We start from the raw sequence: 20,326 nt of genomic DNA, 5'->3' as shown, positions 1-20,326 counted from the left end.
AATCTGCATTCCATTATTCATTTAGCATTAAGTTCCTAACCTTCCCCTTTCTATTATCCCACTCCTTACTATCATGCATGATAGTGCACAAATCACCAATACCAGTCCAGTTTTCATACCAAATATGAGCATCCCCCCTCTAAGCTTCCATGTTATAAGATGGTCTGTGAGATCCCTTACCTATAATATCTTCTTCAAAACTTAGGACCCCTCTCTAGTTTTCTATATAACTTCCTTAGGATTATATTTCCTACAATACTTGTTCATCATTTACTCACTCCATATTGATTTCTTGGTCCTGAAGTTCCACCATAATTTAAAAAACAAGGTTTTGGATACATCATGCAATAGTCTAAACCCCAACCCCTCTTTCTCTTATGGTAGGCACAACTTGGACCAAGCAACCCAATGTATACCCCTTTCTCCTATTGTACTACTCCAAAAAAACTTACCAAAACTTTTCTGAATAGTTGATAGGACATTCTTTGGAGGATTCATCACTGATAGACAGTGAATTGGTATGTTTTGTAAAACATGTTTGATCAAAACAACCCTTTCCCCCAAAGTAGGAGTTTACCTTTCTAGGCTTGTAACTTGCTACTGATTTTGTTCATTAATTTCTGGTAGTACACCTTCTTCTTCCTCATATAGAATATAGGATATCCTAGGTAGTTGAATGGGAATTCATGCCTTAACATACCTGTAGCCACCTCTGCCATGACTATTACACTATTGGACACAGATCCATGCAAATATAAGGCACTCTTATCATTATTGATCTTTCGTCCAGATACCCTCTCATACGTCTCCATTGTAGTAGTCACTAATTATACAGTTACTAACTAAGCCTTGCACATAATGATCATATCAAATGTAAAAGCAAGATGATTGATTTTTGGACTACCTCTAGGCATCCCAAAGAGTTTGAACTCTTTTCTCATAATCAACTCTTTCAAACTTCTAGATAACACTTTTGCTACAATGATGAATAGTGCATGAGAAAATAGGACCCCTTGCTTGAGACCTTATGAGGATTTAAAGAAACCCATAGGTTGTCCATTCATCAGTATAGAGTACCAATTATTAGACAATAATCTGACCACCATGTCAATAATTTCTTCACAAAAAACCTATCTTTCTTTAAACCTTTGTCAAAAATAGCCACTCAACTCTGTCATATGCTTTCATCATATCCAACTTGATCACCATATTTTGAGGTTTACCTCTTTTTCTGAATTCAGCCACTCTCTCCTGTACAACTAATATATTCTCTGCTATGCTTCTGCCTTGAATAAAACCAGCCTGCTCTTCAAAAACAATGTCTGGTAAAATACTCTTGATACTTTTATGAATGATTCTGGAGAATATCTTGTTCACAAAATTGCTAAGTGAAATAGATCTCAAGTCCAAAAAATTATTCGCCACCAACTTCTTAGGAAAAAGTATCAAATTGGTATGTGTGATAAACCTGGGAAGCTCACACCCAAAAAAGAATGCTATTATCATCTGATGTAAATTAATTGATAATATGCCCCAAGCATCCTGAAAGAAAGAACCAGTCATACCATTTGGACCAGCTAACTATTCCTATTCAAACCCATTACTGCTTTCTTTACTTCATCAAGTGTTGGGATTTTCTTCAATTCTAAATTCTGATCATTTGTCACTATACATGGCAACACATCCAACATAGAAAAATCCTTAGTATCTTTTTACTTTTTGAATTGATGTGGATAAAAATGAGTTACAGCATCATTTGTTTCATCTTGATTATCTAGCCTATCCCCCTCATTATTCTGAATTCTCAGGATCTTAAGAGTTGATATTCTTCCTTTGACTATAGCATGAAAGAATTTTGTATTTCTCTTTCCAACTTTGAACTACTCAAAGACTGCCTTCTGTCTCCATAATTCCTTTTCCCTCTTCAGTTGCATAGCCATCTTAGCTTGAGCTTTGAACAAGTTATACCTATTTATTCATGGGGGCTCTTCTTCAAAATATTTTTCCCTTACCTTTATTACCTCATCAGGAGTAGAAATCTCTTGAAAGATATTTCCAAAAGTTTGCTTACTTCAATGAGTTAATGCAACTTTGGTCTTCTTTAATTTTTGATTGAATATGATAAAGGGATTACCTCCTATATCAATACTCCAATTCTGTCTAATCACTTCTAAGCAGGAGTTCTCTTGCCGCCAAAAATTAAGGAACCTAAAAAGTTTAACTAGGTTTACCTGTTGAGTACTAAGCTGCATCAACCTTGGTGTATGATCCAAGCCACTTCTAATCAAATTTTCCACCTCTATAAATAGAAAAATTTCCTGCATCCTATCATTCACAAAGACCCTATCAAGTTTTTTGAATATGCATTCTCTATTAATTCTGCCATTCCACCATGTGTATTTACTACCCTTGAACGCAAGCTCTTCTAAATTATAGATATTAATGCAAAATTGGTTAAAATCATCTATCTCTTCTAATATGACTTGTAAACTTCCTAACTGCTCCTCTTCATTCCTTATAACATTGAAATCTCATCCTACCAACCAAGGATCTTGATTTGTCATTGCCATATTTTCTAATGATTCCCATAATTTTAGCCTCTCATTCTGATTGCACTTGGCATAAACTAGAGTCACCTTAACCATTACTCATGCTTGCTAATTTTCCAAATTGAGTGTAAGTTACTGCTCTTCATCTCTAATAATACAAAAAGTTATGGTTGAGTCCATAAAGACCCATGTTTTTCCTGACATATTTGAAATAGCCTATTATATATGAAGCCTTCTTTTATACTCTTCTATATTGTGACTTTCTTGAAATGGATCCATAAGACCTACGAAACAAAACTGAAACTTCTTGTGCATTATTATCAACCTTGTAAAAGCTTTTTGTGTATTAACAGATCGATGTTCCATGTCTTCATCATTCATATCATCTTTTTTGTTATTTACACCCTCAATCATATTCCTTGCTTTAATTGCCAGGGGAATAATATCTTCCAACACTACTTGATTTTTACAATCGTTATCCTCCAAGATGACCATTTACTTCTTTGTCTCATCCTAGTGATCTATATTATCTTGTCTAACTTGATGTTCCTATTCTTTCTGAGGTGTTTTGTCTGGTGTTTTTGCTTCTTGTGCCAGTAATTCACCTTGCTTGCTATCAATGTCTACCTGATGTTGCTTTTCATAACCCTTGTTGCTACGTTGGTTCTTTACTACTTCCTCTTTTTCTAACTTCCCAAAACTCTTAGTAACCCAGTCCTTTGTGCTTTTCTGTATCTTTCCTTTGCTGGTACTATGTTGCCCCTCTGTTTCTTCTTGTTCCAGAGCATAAAAAACATTTGATGTTTGAATTTCTGCCTCCTTGTATGATTCCTTTCGCACTATATGTCCAACTTTGTCCTTTTTATAATTATTTCTTCTTTGCAACCATTGATAATTATTTTTATTCATTTCTTCAGCTGCTACGTCATTATTCCTTGCCACACCCCTGCTTCCATCCTCCTTACCTTTGCCTTTATCTATTTTTGTTTGCTTGTTCCTGCTCAAATAATTTTGGATGCACATTCCAGCAAGTAGTATTATCATGTCCTTGTAAGCAACACTCCTTACAATATTTTGTTTTATGATCATACTATGTGTGTATCGATTTATACTTTATAGCTCGAGTACTGTGATCTTCTTCATTAATCTTAACCCTGTGAGGTAATTTAGCTATCAAATCCACCACCACTTTTATTCTAGCACAACTTGGTCTCGTATGATTCTTTGTGGCCATATCTATACTTAAAGGTTTACCTACTGTAGAAACAATCGAGAAAATAGCCTCCTTTGTGAAAAAATTAGGTGGTAGGTCCAGTAATGAGATCCATGCAACTCCAATAGTGGTTTCAATATCAGGTTCAAACCAAGGATCCCATTTTAGTGTTCTCATCTGCAACAACCTATCCTTCAATTTAACATAATATGCAGTGGTTGATAACAATCAAACATAATCCTCCATCTGATTCAAACATATCAAAATGTGTCTTGCATCAAGTACTCCAATCATGCATTCCCCCTTGATTCCACATTGATTTGGAAATGCTCTCCGTAGCTCATTTATATCAGGTTTACCATATGAGAACTTTCCCATAATTGCATACTATAGATTCTCCTGATTATCATGTTTTGAACCTCTAGAGCTTTCCATGTAATGCTTGTTTCACCATGCAACATTACCACTGGCTTAGGATTAACCCTAATATTCTCATGCACATAAGGTTTAGGTTTCAATAAGTCAGCATATTTTGGACTAGTAGCTTTCTTTTTAGGTTCCCCTTCCGTAATCTATTTCAAAGAAACCTCCTGTGCGCTAGTCCCACCGAATGAAGTTTCCATAATGATTAGAAAGGTGTTGATAGATTGGATATTTTTGCATGTGCCTCCCAAGTTTTTTTAAAATTTTATTCTTCCCATATGAAGAACAGGGTGAAAAGATTAAAAGTCATTTAATTGAAAAGTAGCAAGTCAAGAACCCACCTGAAAAACAGGATGAAGAAATTAAAAAGTCAAGCAACGAGGTGAAGAAATTAAAAGTCAAGCATTAAGGTAAGGAAAAGGAAGGTCAATAGATTGGCGAACTAGCAAATCAAGAGCCAAAGAAAGTTGCATAGATAGGACTTTGTAATTTTATTTATGTTATTAACTTGTAATTTTTATTTTATGGTGTAATGATAGAGCCGCAGATCAAAACCTCGACCGGACCTCCCTCGACTCTCTAACTCAGTATAGTCCATCTCCTTGTAAATCTTGGAACCGCATTTGACTTGACTCCCATATAACATGAGATACGTAGAATGTCAAAAATCAAGGCTCGATTACATCTGTCCTTCTTTTTCTTTCTTTCGAATAATGGTCGGATAAAAATTCGATTTCGTTGTCTACTTCTTGTTTGAAAACACTGTGTGTTTACATTCAAAGAGGGGCATGATGTAGACTCATACTTTTGTCCCTCCCAAAACTCGAATTTACCCATTTACCCACCTTGCCATACACCTCGCCTCATTCTAATAATTTTTTACAAAATGACAAAAATAACCAACTTTCAATAACAAATACATAATAAAAATAACAACCTATCTACCTCAAACCTTACCCTAACAACCTCTACCCCTACCCCACCCACCAAAACCACACCCTCCTACCCCTACCTACTTTTCATATTTTTCCTCTTTACAACTAGAATACATATAACAACTACACTATATATACGCACCTCATAATTCCATTATAAAAAAGAAAAATTCACTCTCAATTCACCCAACACACACATATATGGGTAAACAATAACACTCACACCATCTTCATAGAAAAAAGAAGAACACACTCCATCTCTGTACACATACCCAATGAGAAAACTAGAAAAACAGAGAGAGATTGGATAAAAAACAATAGAGACAAATAGAGAGGGAGATAGAGAAAAAATATGTGTGGGAGATAGAAGAAAAAGAGACAGTGATTGGAAAAAGGGATCGAGGAAAAATAAACCAGTTGTTCAGGTTCTTTTCTAATGAAATTTCATTAGAAAATGAGATACCATCAATTCCCTGACCAGATTCACCAAACATTGATCCTTTCCTGTCGACCCTCCCAACCACTTGAGATGGAGATCCGACAACAAAGCCATAATAACTCAACTCTATTTTCTGATAGAATCGTCATAAACAATTGATCAAAAACTTGAATTCTTCCTTGATGCTATTAAATGGCTTACTAGTTGTTTAGTTTGAGTTTGAGGAATTTGTGTGAGGTTTTGAATTAGCAAAGCTCCATTCCAATTGTGTAATTCGACACTAAAAAGCATTGAGGTCCTTTTGTATTATCATTTTCTATTTTACCTTAAGTTTTTATTATTGTTGTGGGTATGAATGATTTGTATACTTGAATCTTTGTTGTGTGTATATGGTTGATATTGGATTTGGATTTTGAAAAATTGAAGTGATACTCAAAAAATTAGTTGATTTTGAGAGAGAATTAAATTTTGGGGAGGAATTGAGAATCGATTAAGGTGAATGTTGATTATTTTGATTCATTGATGGATATTGTTGAATTCGGTAATACCATGTTTTTAGTCCAAAAATTTAATAGGCAAACAGTAGGATCGGGTAGAAAAATTTAGAACTTGTGGATTTTGGAATGTTTGGAATATCTGTTGAACGGTTTTGTTTACCGTATTTGGATCAATTGTACTCATTTGGCTGGGGAATACCCTAAAAAACATTATATTTATTCACTAGGTAATGACTCAAGACATGTTGTATTTATTCACCAAAGACTGCCCCGACGTATTATGTAGGTAGAAGATATTCGTGATTAAGGCCCAAGGCATCTGGTAAATCATATTTAGAATAGTTTAGGTTTCATATCAGCATTTTATTTTGGTTTGTAATAAATTGGATTGGACATTTTTTGGACTTTTGACTGTATAGTTGTTTGTTTGTTTTCTTGTGTATTTTGTTTGTTTATACATTCTAGAGTGTCATACTAGCGATATACTCTATGGAGCAACCGTGATTGAACCACGGGACCAAGGGATGCCTAACACCTTTCCCTCAGTCAACAGAATTCCTAAACTGGAATCTCTGTTCCTGGATCAGTTTTTAAAGTCAATCCATTTTAAAAAGAATTTTCCAAAGGTGACTTGGCATACTCAATTCATGCTAAGTGGCGACTCCGAGTTTAAACATAACAATCCTTTTCAAAACAAAATTTCCTTTTAATCACTTGATAATAAAACCCCTTTTAAACTTAAATAAATCTTTTTGGTTAAAAAACGGGCATGACACTAATTAGGAGAATGGATTTATTATTGTGTTGTGCTCGTGTGAGGGCCTATGTTGTTGCTCTTTGGTGGTTTTGAGAAATTACTTGCTATGTGTGATCATTTGGGGTCTTATATGATGTTATTGGCCTTGTGCATGTATATTTATTAATTGTATTTTTCTTGTGAAAAAGCCTAAAATGGAATTTATGTAGTATCAATGGCATATTATATTTATTTTTCTCTTTTAGCATATGGATTATATTGGATCATGGATGGTTGACATATTGAGTGGATTTTGGCTCATGTGGGTTGGCATATTGGTTAGATTATGGATATTCAAATTTTGGTTGGTTGTGAGCATTACATCCTCATATCATATACATACATGAAACATTATTTCCACCGTGGAATTAGAAGAAAGACTGCTTATTCTTATAGAAATGTGACATTTTTAAAAACCCTTTACCAATGTATATGTCGGAGAGGAGTTATGGATATTGGTATTAGATATTGGATATTGGATTGTATATGGATTGATGAACCACCCAAGGATCCTATCTTAGGAGCACAACTCAATATGTGTATAGGGAGGTTGCGCGACAATATTGTGCATCACATCATCATTGTCATCATCATCATCTTCTTCATTGCATTTTTCACATTCTGTGTATTTTTGTTGTATTTACATCCTTGGTGTGATATCTATTTATTAGTAGCTCTTTGATGTGTTTTATTTGATGTCAATCCATTAGCTCTCTTCCTCGTACTTTTATTTGGTATATATATATATTTATAATGTAGAACAATTAGTGGATATGATATGGGCTACCATTGGGAAAATTTTCTTATTGCAGGTGATGTTCAAAGAGTGTGCATTTTGTAAGCTTTATTTTCAACTTTGCTCAGTTGACCAATGATACCTACTGAGTACAAGTGGTCCATACTCATCCCTACTATATGTTTTCGATGTAGATCTAAGTACGAGTACACTGTACGATATCTGATTTAGGCAATATTTGGAGTATATATGAGGTAGCAATTGATATATGCTTCTGAAGTTGAAGAACTACCTCTTCTTATCTATTTCCTATCCTGTTTGTATTTTTGATATAGATTATGTTACTCTTATACTATCATTGTATTTGTTTTATATTTGATATGTTTTTTGTAGTTTTTACACCGTGACACCAAGTTTTTGGGAGGTTGACGGTATTTGGGTTATTTACTTTCAACCTTTATTACTTATGGGTGGCTCAAATTAATTCTCAGAGTATTCCTTGTGTTTTGGTATGGATTTATTATTTCATATCAATTTGGAAGATAGACTTACTTTTCAAGGTTTTCCGCGAGAAGTGTCATATTGACCCTTGGTTTGGGTTATTACATCAACCCCAAATCTATAGTCAACTAAATATATTGCTAATGACTGTATATATATTTCTTGGTGTAATTGAGCATTATTAATTTGATTCTTTGAAATTATTGGTAATGCATTAAATTTGTGGTACTTATTTGTATCTTGTGATTCAATAACTTCATCAGCTAAAGAATCAGCGATTGTGTTTCATCCTGTAAAAATATGATTCATTTTTGCTTGTAATTGATTCATCATGCACCTTATCACATAAATCTTCTCCATTAGTTCATAAGGTACTTTCCAATGTCTCTATATCATCTTTTTAAGGGTTCGTGAGTTTCTTTCAACTATCACTTCTGTTATTCCTTATTCTTGACAAAACACTAATGTTTCACTATTGTCCGAAACTTCTACTTTTGAGTTTTTTGCCGAACCTATCCCCTTAATTCTTTCATACAATACATCTCCCTTCCGATCACTCATGCAAAAGGAATAAGAACTAAGTCATGTATTTCCTCTGCAAGTACCATATGTGTTGCACTTTAGTGCATGACTCTCTTGAAAATTCAAGAAAACACTATGAAAGTGCAGCCTTGGTTTATATTTCTTCAACTTGACTATCATGTGAGTCCATGTCTCCCTTCCCATCTTCATCCATGGATATAGCAATTTATTTTCCTAACTATGTACTAAACTTGAAATACTGTTTCTGAAAATGTGGTATATCCTCATGCTTTATCCCATTCCTTCTTTTTTTAATGTCCTCATTATGATTACTGGAATAGCTCTATAGACCACCTCAAGCATTGGTGTTCACTCCATTGTGTACCATGTGGTCATAAACCGTGTAAGTGTATGTTCTCCATAATAGTACCTACAAAATAACAAATTGTTTCCACAACCTAATGGCTATAGGGGCTTTAGAAATAGGTGAGTCATCTGCTTTGCTTATTCTAACAACATAATTATCAAGATACTATGTTGCTTTCATCCTCTTCAAGTCGTTATCAATATCAATTCTCCTTTCTTATGCTTTCCACATGAAGATAATAAGTTTGAAAGAAATTTCTTAAGCCTAAATCCTATTATTTTATGGTGTTTCGGGTACAAGATTCTGTATAAATGCAACACCAACTTCAACACAAGTTCCTGTATAAACAAGAACACCTGTGAAGTTCTTTAACACCTTCAACACAAGATTATTCATAATCTATCCAAGAAGTATGTTTATTTTCAAAAACAAGATAAAATAGAATTTGTAAGGCCAAGTCCCCCAACTTCACGGAGTGTACTTAAGGAATAACTCCCCTCACTATACCCGAGGTTATGGAATCTTTCTCCCAAGATAAAATGCCTTCAATTCGAACAATAGAGGTACCTCAAATTATTGGATTCAATAAACTCAATCAACAACTTAATGATCATACAGAATTTTCGTAAATAACAAGAGAGTTTTTGTTAGAAAAGTTGATTACCATACCTGAGGAAAATATTAGCTATTTATAGTCTTAAGTGTATCCTTTTACAAAGGATGCATTAGTTTAGCTAAAAGGCACCTTTTTTTCAACAATCACGTCCCTGCGTTGGGACTGCGCTGAAGATATGCCTAGACTACGTCCACTGATGGCATTATGCACAATCCAGTGCACATCTGCGTTTGAACTACGTCCGCAGGTCTTGACTTGCATTGCATCTGCAGTCGCATGTCACCCTACAACGCAAAACAGTATGCCTTTTCTCAAAGAGTCGCATCCCTTCGTGATGTACATTGCGTATGTGTTGGAATTGCACCTGCAATGCATATGCATTTGGAGAAAATTAATTCCATCAGATTTTAGATTAACATTTCACTTGTAAACAAGTTCCAAATAAATTTTGTCTAAAAAATTAGATCTCATCTATCGATCATTTTCCAAATCCAAATTCGAAGCCGAGTGATCGAAGATGATGAGGCATGAGGCATCATCTAGTTCTTGCCTCACAATCCATGTGGATTTAGTTTTTCTTATTATAAACACTTTCAAGTTCTCTTCTCCCACCAATGTGGGAGAAATAAGTGAACTTTCTAATTTGGGAGTATACTTTCTAAATTAGTATCTCCCTTCTCCCCACCATTTTCCCTCTATTTTCCATTCACATACACCATGAACCTAACAATCCCCCACATGAATGGGGAATGACTATATTTTGAAGAATTTACGAACAAGCATGTGATCATTTAACAAAGACTAATTGCATCTGGATAAGTAGGTTTTCCTTTGAACTTTCCATAGTAAACATGCATCGGATACACTCAGTCAATCGGTAGATTTGATATGTTTGAACCGTTGAGCTTTAATATACACCTATACAACACATATGACACAACCATCCTTTTAATGTTTGTGGTTCTCACGGTTTTCTTTTTTTCAGCCATGAACATGTCCCGGTTTCATGAGAGCTTAGAGAATAGTCCTTTACTAACATTCTCTTCGAAGTGGCTTCTACTTCGACCTCATATAGGTGATTTCTAAACATCCAATCCTATAGATTAAACTATTTGGTCAAATCTGCCAAATTTAGATAATCATTAAAAGACTTTTCACTTTAAGCCTTATCCTTATTTACTACACATTGTCTATATCATGAGAATGGGTTGGCTAATTGACAATGTTGAAGCTGTTAGACACAAATTTTTTTGATCTCTTTGAACCTAGCTCTTGGGATCTCGAGTCTCTAGGTAGAGTTACCGCCATGCTGACCTATCCTAGGCCTTAAACCTATTTCCTTGGATGTTCTTTCTACTCTTTCTCTAGATAGGCCTTTTGTAAATGGATCCGACATAGTATCCTTTGACTTCACATAGTCAACAGTGATAATTCCACTAGTGAGAAGTTCTCTAACGGTATTATGTCTACGTCTTATGTGACGAGATTTACCATTGTACATTATTCTCCCTGCCCTACCTATTACTGCTTGGTTATCACAGTGTATATATACTAGTGCCACTGGTTTGGGCCAATAAGGAATATCTTCCAAGAAATTTTGGAGCCATTCTTCTTCTTCACCGTCTTTATCCAATGCAATAAATTCAGATTCCATTGTAGAGCGAGCAATACATGTCTGTTTGGATGATTTCTAAGAGACTGCTCCTCTGCCGATAGTAAACACATATCCACTTATGGATTTTACCTCGTTCGATCTGGTGATCCAATTTGCATTGCTATATCCTTCAAGTACCACGGGATATTTATTACTCCCTCCGTCCCATTTTATGTATCGCCATTTGACCGGGCACGGAGTTTAAGAAAAAAGGAAAGACTTGGTAAAGTTTACCAAATTATCCTTTATCAAAAAATATGCCAATATCTTTTTTTTTAATTAAGTGGGACTAATAAGGGTAAAAAGGTAATTGTGTCTTTAAAAAGTTGCCTAATAAGGAAAGACGACACTTATTTTGGGATGGACTAAAAAGGAAATGATGACACATAATTTGGGACGGAGGGAGTACAATGCAAAGTATAGTCTTGAGTGTATTTAAGATACCCCAAAACTATTTTCATTGCCATCCAATGAGTTTTGTTAGGATTACTCGTGTATCGACTCAACTTGCTAATAGCGCATTCTATGTCTGGTCGTGTACAGTTCATTATATACATTAAACATCCCAATACACTTGCGTACTCCAATTGTGAGTCACTTTCACCTTTATTCTTTCGAAGTGCAATGCTCACATCCAAAGGAGTTTTGGCAATACCAAATTCCATATACTTGAATTTGTCAAGTACAATTTTGATATAATGAGACTGTGACAATTTCAACCTTTATGGAGTTCTATGGATTCTTATACCTAAGATCACATCCACAACTCCAAGGTTTTTCATATCAAACTTGCTCTCGAGCATTCATTTCATTGCATTTATGTCAGAAATGTCTCTACTGATGATCAACATATCATCCACATATAAACAAACAATGACTTGGTGATTCAGAGTGTCTTTAATATAAACACATTTATCACATTCATTTATCTTGAACCCATTTGCCAACATGATTTGGTCAAACTTCGCATGCCATTGTTTAGGTTCTTGCTTTAGTCCTTATAGAGACTTAATAATTTTACACACCTTGTTCTTCTTTCCTGGAACCACAAAACCCTCAGGATCTTCCATGTAAATTTCTTCCTCCGATTCTCCATTTAGGAATGCGGTTTTCACATCCATTTGATGTATTTCAAGACCATATACCACCACATAGGAAATTAACATCCGAATCACTGTTATCCTTGTTACTGGCGAGTATATATCAAAGTAATCAAGGCATACTTTTTGTTTGAAGCCTTTTACTATAAGTCTTGCCTTGTATTTGTCAATAGTACCATCTGCCTTTATTTTCCTTTTGAAGATCCATTTAGAACCTAAAGGTTTATTTCTTGGAGGAAGATCAACCAATTTCCACCTATGGTTGCTTAATATTGAATCAATCTCACTATTGACTGCCTCTTTTCAAAAGGATAAGTCTAATGACGACATCACTTCTTTAAATGTTTGAGGCTCATTTTCTAAGAGAAATATTACAAAATTTGATCCAAACAAAGTTGATGTTCTTTGACGTGTACTACGTATTGGATTCTCTTCATTATGTACATTCTCACTTGGTTCATTTCGAGGTCGTTTAGATCCTCCACTAGACTATTCATGTTTATCTTTATATGGGTAAATGTTTTCAAAGAATTCAACATTATCTGATTTAATTACCGTATTTTTATTTATATCCGGATGTTTGGATTTATGAACCAAAAACCGAAATGATTTACTACTTTTAGCATATCCTATGAACACTTAGTCCACCGTCTTAGGTCCTATCTTAACCCTTTTAGGCATAGGAACTTGGACCTTCACTAGACACCCCCATACGTTGAAATATTTTAAGTTGCGCTTTCTTCCTTTCCATTTTTCATAAGAAATTGATTGTGTCTTAAGATGGGGAACTCTATTAAGTATAGAATTGGCTATAAGGATAGCCTCCCCCAATAAGTTTTGCAGTAAACCGGAACTTATTAGTAAGGCATTCATTATTTCCTTCAACATTTGATTTTTCCTTTCCACAATTCCATTAGATTGAGGTGAATACGGGGCTGTAGTTTGATGGACGATTACATTCTCTACACATATTTGCACAAAGGGAGATTCATATTTTCCACCCCTATCACTTCTTATCATTTTGATCTTTTTCTCTGACTGATTTTCAACTTCAGTTTTGTATTTCCTAAACGCATCTATTTCTTTATCCTTACTATTTATCAATTAGATGTAACAGTATCTAGTGCAATCATCAATAAAAGTTATGAAATACTTTTTCCCACCACGTGATGGTGTTGACTTCATATCACAAATGTCAGTGTGTATTAAGTCTAAGGGATTGGAATTCCTTTCAACGGACTTATAAGGATGCTTTGCATACTTTGATTTCACATATGTTTGAGAGTTTGATTTATTGCATTTAAAGTTTGGCAAAACTTCTAAGTTAATCAGTTTTCATAATATTTTATAATTAACATGGCCTAAACATTCATGCCACAAATTATAAGACTCAAGCAAGTAAGAAGAAATTGATCTTTTATTGATTTCAACATTCATTACATTTATTTTGAATTGACCCTCATTGAGGTAGCCTTTTCCTACATACACTTCGCCTTTACTAAGTATAATTTTTTTGGACACAAAAACATATTTGAATCCGTTCTTGTCTAGAAGTGAAACTGAAATCAAGTTCTTACTTAACTCCAGAACATATAAGACATTATTAAGTGTCAATACTTTATCGGAAGTCATCTTCAAGCATATTTTTCCAGTTCCTTCTACTTTAGCAATAGCAGAGTTAGCCATGAAGATCGTTTCTTCTATTTGAACCAGAGCGAATTATGAAAACAAGTCTTTGTTGGCATAAACATGGTTGGTGACACCAGAATCCATCCACAATTCACGAGGATTCCCCACCAAGTTGCATTCTGAAAGCATAGCACACAAATTATCACATTTTTGTCAGACTCAATCATATTTGCTTGGTCCTTTTTCTTGCCTTTCTTAGAGGCATGACAATCCGTGGACTTGTGGCCAATCTTGCCATAGTTGAAGCATTTTTCCTTGAATTTCTTCTTGGGTTGATTGCTTTCATGTTCAACTTTGTTCCTTTTCATAGAATTGTTTTGGTCATCTTCTACAATATGTGCTCCATTAATTGTAGAATTCCCTTTTGACCTTCTCTCGGATGCTTTATTATCCTCTTCAATACATAGTTGGACAATAAGATCTTCGACAGTCATCTTCTTACATTTGTGCTTCAAGTAGTTTTTAAAGTCTTTCCACATAGATGGTAGCTTATCAATTATTGCTGCTACTTGAAATGCATCATTCATAATCAAACCTACAAAACAGTTTATGTGAGTACTAAAAACATTTTCAATTTGTTCAACTAAGGTAATTTTCAAAGATATACTTCCGCTAGGAGATCATGGATGATTACTTCCAATTCCTGCACTTGAGAGACAACCGATTTACTATCTATCATTTTAAAATCCAGGAACCGTGCAACAAAGAATTTCTTAATTCCCGTATCCTCTATCTTGTATTTTCATTCTACTGCCCCCCACTATTTCTCCGATGTCTTAGTTCCACTATAAACATTATAGAGGTCGTCTTTGAGACCACTCAAGATATAATTCCTACAAAGGAAGTCCGAGTGTTTCCAAGCCTCTACAATTATGAAATGCTCTTTGTCCGACGTTCCCTTGGGCACCTCAGGAGCATACTCACTAGTGAAACTTTGAAGACATAGAGTGGTGAGGTAAAAGAACATCTTTTGCTGCCATATCTTGAAGTCAATGCCCATAAATTTTCCGGGCTTCTCCATAGTGCCATAGGTTGCAGAGCATTTGCTCGACTTGTCGAGGCAATACTAGTTTCCCCCAAAGTCGTAACCACATCTTGCATTTGACTTTCGTTATTCATTTTTCCTGTCACCATAAGACAGTACCTTTAGTATATTGAAATACTTATTAAAAAGTTGAAACAAATTTAAATACTTATTGTTTCTAGTTAACGATGAAGTTTTTATGACTTTTAATCGTCAATCAAGTGATCTTTAACTTGTGATAAAGATTTTATGTCTTCTAATCACTAGTTATGTTCACACGGAGTAGAAAGCTTAAAGCTTTAATCTCCAAAAACAAGCAATATAGATTCTGAGGTTTATTCCTTAAGATTGCTATTTTATGGTGTTTCGGGTACAAGAATCTGTATAAATGCAACACCAAATTCAACACAAGTTCCTGTATAAACAAGAACACATATTCTTTAACACCTTCAACACAAGATTACTGATAATCTATCCAAGAAGTATGTTTATTTTTAGAAATAAGATGAAATAAAATTTGTAAGGCCAATTTCCCTGACTTCACGGAGTGTTCTTAAGGAATAATTACCCTCACTGTACCCAAGGTTAAGGAATCTTCCTCCTAGGATAAAATGACCTTCAATCCGAACAATAGCGGTACCTCAAATTGTTGGATTCAACGAAATCACTCAATAACTTAATGATCACACAGAGTTTTTGTTAATAACAAGAGAGTTTTTGCTGTCAAAATTGATTACCATACCTGAGGAAAATATCAGGTATTTATAGCCTTAAGTGTATCCTTTCAGAAAGGATGTATTGGTTCAGCTGAAAGTCATATTTTTTGCAACAGTCACGTCCCTGTGTTGGGACTGCGCTGGAATGCGCCTGGACTGCGGCCGCAGATAACGTTCTGCACATTCCAGTGCGCATCTGCGTTTGAACTGCATCTGTAGGTCTCGACTTGCGCTGCGTCTGCGGTCGCATGCCACCCTACGATGAGAAATAGTGTGTCTTTTCTCAAAGGGTCACATCTCTTCGTGATGTGCGTTGCGTGTGCGTTGGAATTGCGCCTGTATTTTGAGTAAGTTAATTCCATCAGATTTTGAATTAATATTTCACTTGTAAACAAGTTCCAAATAAATTTTGTCTAAAAAATTAGATCTTATCAATCATTTTTCAAATCCAAAGCCGAGCGAGTGACGACGACGACGGCGTGAGGCATCACCTAGTTCTTGCCTCACAATCTATGTGAAGTTAGTGTTTCTTATTATAAACATTTTCAAGTTCTCTTCTCCCACCAATGTGGGAGAAATGATTGAATTTTCTAATTTGGGAGTACACATTCTAAATTAGTGTCCTCTTCTCTCCACCATTTTTCCTCCATTTTCCATTCACATACACCTTGAATCCAACAAATCTTTAAATACTCCTCTCTCTATTCTCCTACTTCTATCTCAAGATATACCATGATAATTTAATGGTGAAAGTTCCTGATCCACCAAGGTACATCATTAAGATGAAACTCGATAGGGGTTTGATGCACTAAATAATAAGAGCGGTCATCTCCTATAAAAACTTACTCATCAATATTTGTTTGTACCAAATTCCATTCTTGATAAAAGATCTAACTTCAATTTCCTTATCCAAAACATTCTCTCTTTATTTAAAGTATAAATCCCCTTATTTAGTCTATTCATTATATTAGAAACTGGAGTTTCCTGCTTTGACTTGTCACCAAATGTTATGTTCCACCTCTTCTCTAACAATTTTCATTTTCTGCACACATGAGAAACATCATAACCTTTAGCGACTATGGGATAGAATGTTCTGAATAGTTATTTCACATAAACTCATCCTCATAGAAGACGATGTAGTTCTAAAGTTCCACCATTGTTTACAAAAAAGTGCCTTTGATACTACATATAAAGATCTGAACCCAATTCCACCTTCTTCTTTGGGAAAACACATGTTTTTCCATAAAAACCAGTCTTTATTCTTAGCTCCAGTAGTATTAGCCCAATAAAATTTTGCAAAAATTTTGTGCGACTTATTAATAACACTTACGAGGGTGTTCATTGCAAATAGTAAATAGACATGTATAGAATGTAATTGTTTAAGAATGAGCTATCAAGATATACATTCCACCAAAGGATAATGCTTATCTGCCATCATTTCAACCTCGTTTTCTAAAACAGGTTTGAGGCTATTAGGTTATTTTATAATTATGAATTGTTGTTGAATAATGAATAGGTCCAAACAGGTCATCCAAAATGAATAAAGGCAAAACAAACTAAATTGGTTATTTATAAAACAAAAAATAGATTGTCAGCTAACGCATTGAACTCTCGAGAAGAGTAATGATTGTTGATGTTAGATTTGAAAATCAATGGTGCTTCTTTCTGCGTTTTCACCATTTCTTCTTTGTTTATTTTTCATTTCGTCTAAGTGTGTTTTTTAATTTCTTTGTCTTTCTTCTCCTTGTTGAGCTCCAGATCTAGCAAGGTAAGTTTATTCTTCTTGTTTTCTTCAATTTAAAAACTTTGATTTTTTATTAGTTTTATGTTCCCACTTCTCCTTAGCAATTTTTCTTTGCATGGATCTTGTGGATTTATGCATCCCATTGGTGTAGACTCGTGATGCTTCATTATTTGATGACATGTTCTTGTAGTTGCGACATTTAATTTGTCTTTCTCACAAGTCTTTGTTCTATAGTATTTATGTGTACCTTCTGATTCTCGTGCATATAGTTCTTTTTTTCTTGAGCTCTCTTGTTTGGGGTTCACAATTTCTCTTTGATTTTTGCATTCTGGAATGAGCATCTTGAAATGCTGATAACACCGATGTCCAAACATCAATGCCTTGTGTGTTTTCCAAGTTATTAGAGTTCCTCGCCCTTGTGTTTTTCCCCTTATTTGCCATTCTGCTTTTTCTTATATGCATCTCATTATGTTGTGGTTCTATATGTTTTGTGTCCTTTGATGCATTTTGTTTTTTATGTTTTTTCTTTCCATAACCTGATTTGGTTGCATGAAGTGTTCCTACAAAATTTAACCAAATTTTAGTAAAATTAAATCCTCCAAGCTCTCCTTCCAAAGAATTTGAACTTGAGTCCTCTTGCTCTTTTGGTTCCTCCATCATCTTTGTGTTATTTTTCAATTTTTGCATGGTTTGACCTTAAGATAATCATCCACCAATTTTTCATGGTTTAGAATCATCTTGACCTAAAAATTTAGTTCATGAAAATAGTTTACATTATTATTTCCTTTCTCCCGTGCTTGATTGGCTAAGTGATCAACCAACGTATTCCATTGTTTGAAAATGTGTTATGATTACTATTTTCCCTGCAATAATCTCCATGTCTCCTCAATATATTCAATTGGATGGTAATTTACAGATTTTTCTACAATATTTTTCAGTAATAGAGAGTCAGTTTCAATAATCATCACATCTACTTGTGTGGTCTCTATATACATTAAAGAATGTAAAAATACTACTGCCTTAGCCTGCGTATTAGTATTGGAAGGTCCCTCAATCTCCTTTGCCTGAGATTGTATGATGTCTCCCTTAGAACCTTGCACACAGAAATCCCAAGATATTCTTCCAGGTTTCGTCTTGATGCCCCATCTATGTTAACCATAATCCAACAAATATATAGTTGTTTAAAAATAACTTTTGTTACCTTAACTGTTGTATTACACTTAATTTTAGTTTTCATTACCATATTTCATATGCATGGAATATCTCTGCAATTCTTTCTTCTTGTCATTTTTGAAAACGTTCAGGGTATACATAATATATGAATTTGTTCCTAGAGATATTTCCCCCCATGTATTAGAGCCTCTCCTATTCTTTCAAGACTATGATAGAAAGGCCGACATCGAAAAATATAATTAACCTGGTTTTGTGCCTTGATCTCCTACTATTGGCTAATAACTTGAGATACTAAAAATTATTTCCATACTTGGGCGATAAAGGAATACAGTAAATATTATAAGTATCTTCAACTTTAGGAATCCCACAATATTGAAATCTCAAGGCAAATTACATTCCCATTTCTTTAGTTTATCATCTAAAGGTAGTTTATCTTTCTACATAAGAAAAAAAATTTAATTGACATAACTTAAATCAAAATTAAGTTTTACAACTAGTTATTTTCTTTTCTAAGTTTATTTTTAGTAAAAGTACCTACTATAAACTTTCCCCTAGATTCCAGTATCCAGTATGGTCTGCTTAGCTCCTTCGTGTCTTTAGGTGATCTGATTTTGTTTAAAATGTGATCTATTAGGTTTTGTGGGAATAGATCTCTCAAAGTTTGTTCATTAATCTATTATCCTCCGTCTGCCACTTGCTTGATAAGAATCATAGTCTGGTTATACTCAAATTTTGGCGGAATAATTTTATATAGAGCTCCCAATTTGGTCTAGTTGTATACCCAAAAGATAAAGTTACCTTTTGGAATGGTCATGTTAGGTCTTTAATCAAACGCGATGAATCTTTACCTCTTGATTCCCTCTTTTGTTCTTAACATAAGAATCTTTAAGTGAAGTGTGATCTTAAGGATAACCCCTTATCTGATGGTCACTTGACTATGTGAGTGATATTCAACGGGTGCGTTTTGTCATGTTTGATGTATATACACTCCTGAAGGAAGCCAATTGTCTTTAAAACCCACTATGGTGTGATGACACACTATCCAAAGAAATAAATCCCTTCTTTGAAAATTATAGTATGTTTATTCAAAAGGATGGTGTTCAAGAGGAAACTGGTGTATTGTAATAACTCGAGTTTTCATGTCATAAACCTCCCAAAACTTAGGCCGCCAAGTTAGCTTTCTAATGCATCAAGCCTCATCTTAATCCGATGTCGTGGCAAAAAGTTTTGAAAATATTTACCTTATGGATATGATACACTGCCATGACTATGACTCAGGAGTTGGGTCTCTTCATGAGTGAGTCGTAGTCATTCAAGTGAAAACTTCATGTTTGGTCCCAATGCCTACAACTCCTCCCTTAGACTCGTAAAGACTCGTAGTCACAATATTATGATACCCAAGATCCCTCTTTAGTGGTTCCGAGTCCAGCATGATACTCGTAATGAGATGTTACAAGTTGTATCGTGGACTTGAATCCTGACCAATAAGGATTCCATGAGTCAATCTTCAGATTATGACTACACCCTATGAATTGTAATCAGTCATGATGAGTCGTATGGGGGAAGTCGGAGTCAGACTAGAAAGGGACTTCAAACCCCAAGTTCCAGCTTACAACTCGGACTACGAATTTT

The sequence above is a fragment of the Capsicum annuum genome, chromosome 2, assembly GCF_002878395.1.
Source record: "Capsicum annuum cultivar UCD-10X-F1 chromosome 2, UCD10Xv1.1, whole genome shotgun sequence".
NCBI lineage: Eukaryota > Viridiplantae > Streptophyta > Magnoliopsida > Solanales > Solanaceae > Capsicum > Capsicum annuum.
This window is presented reverse-complemented; position numbering follows the sequence as displayed.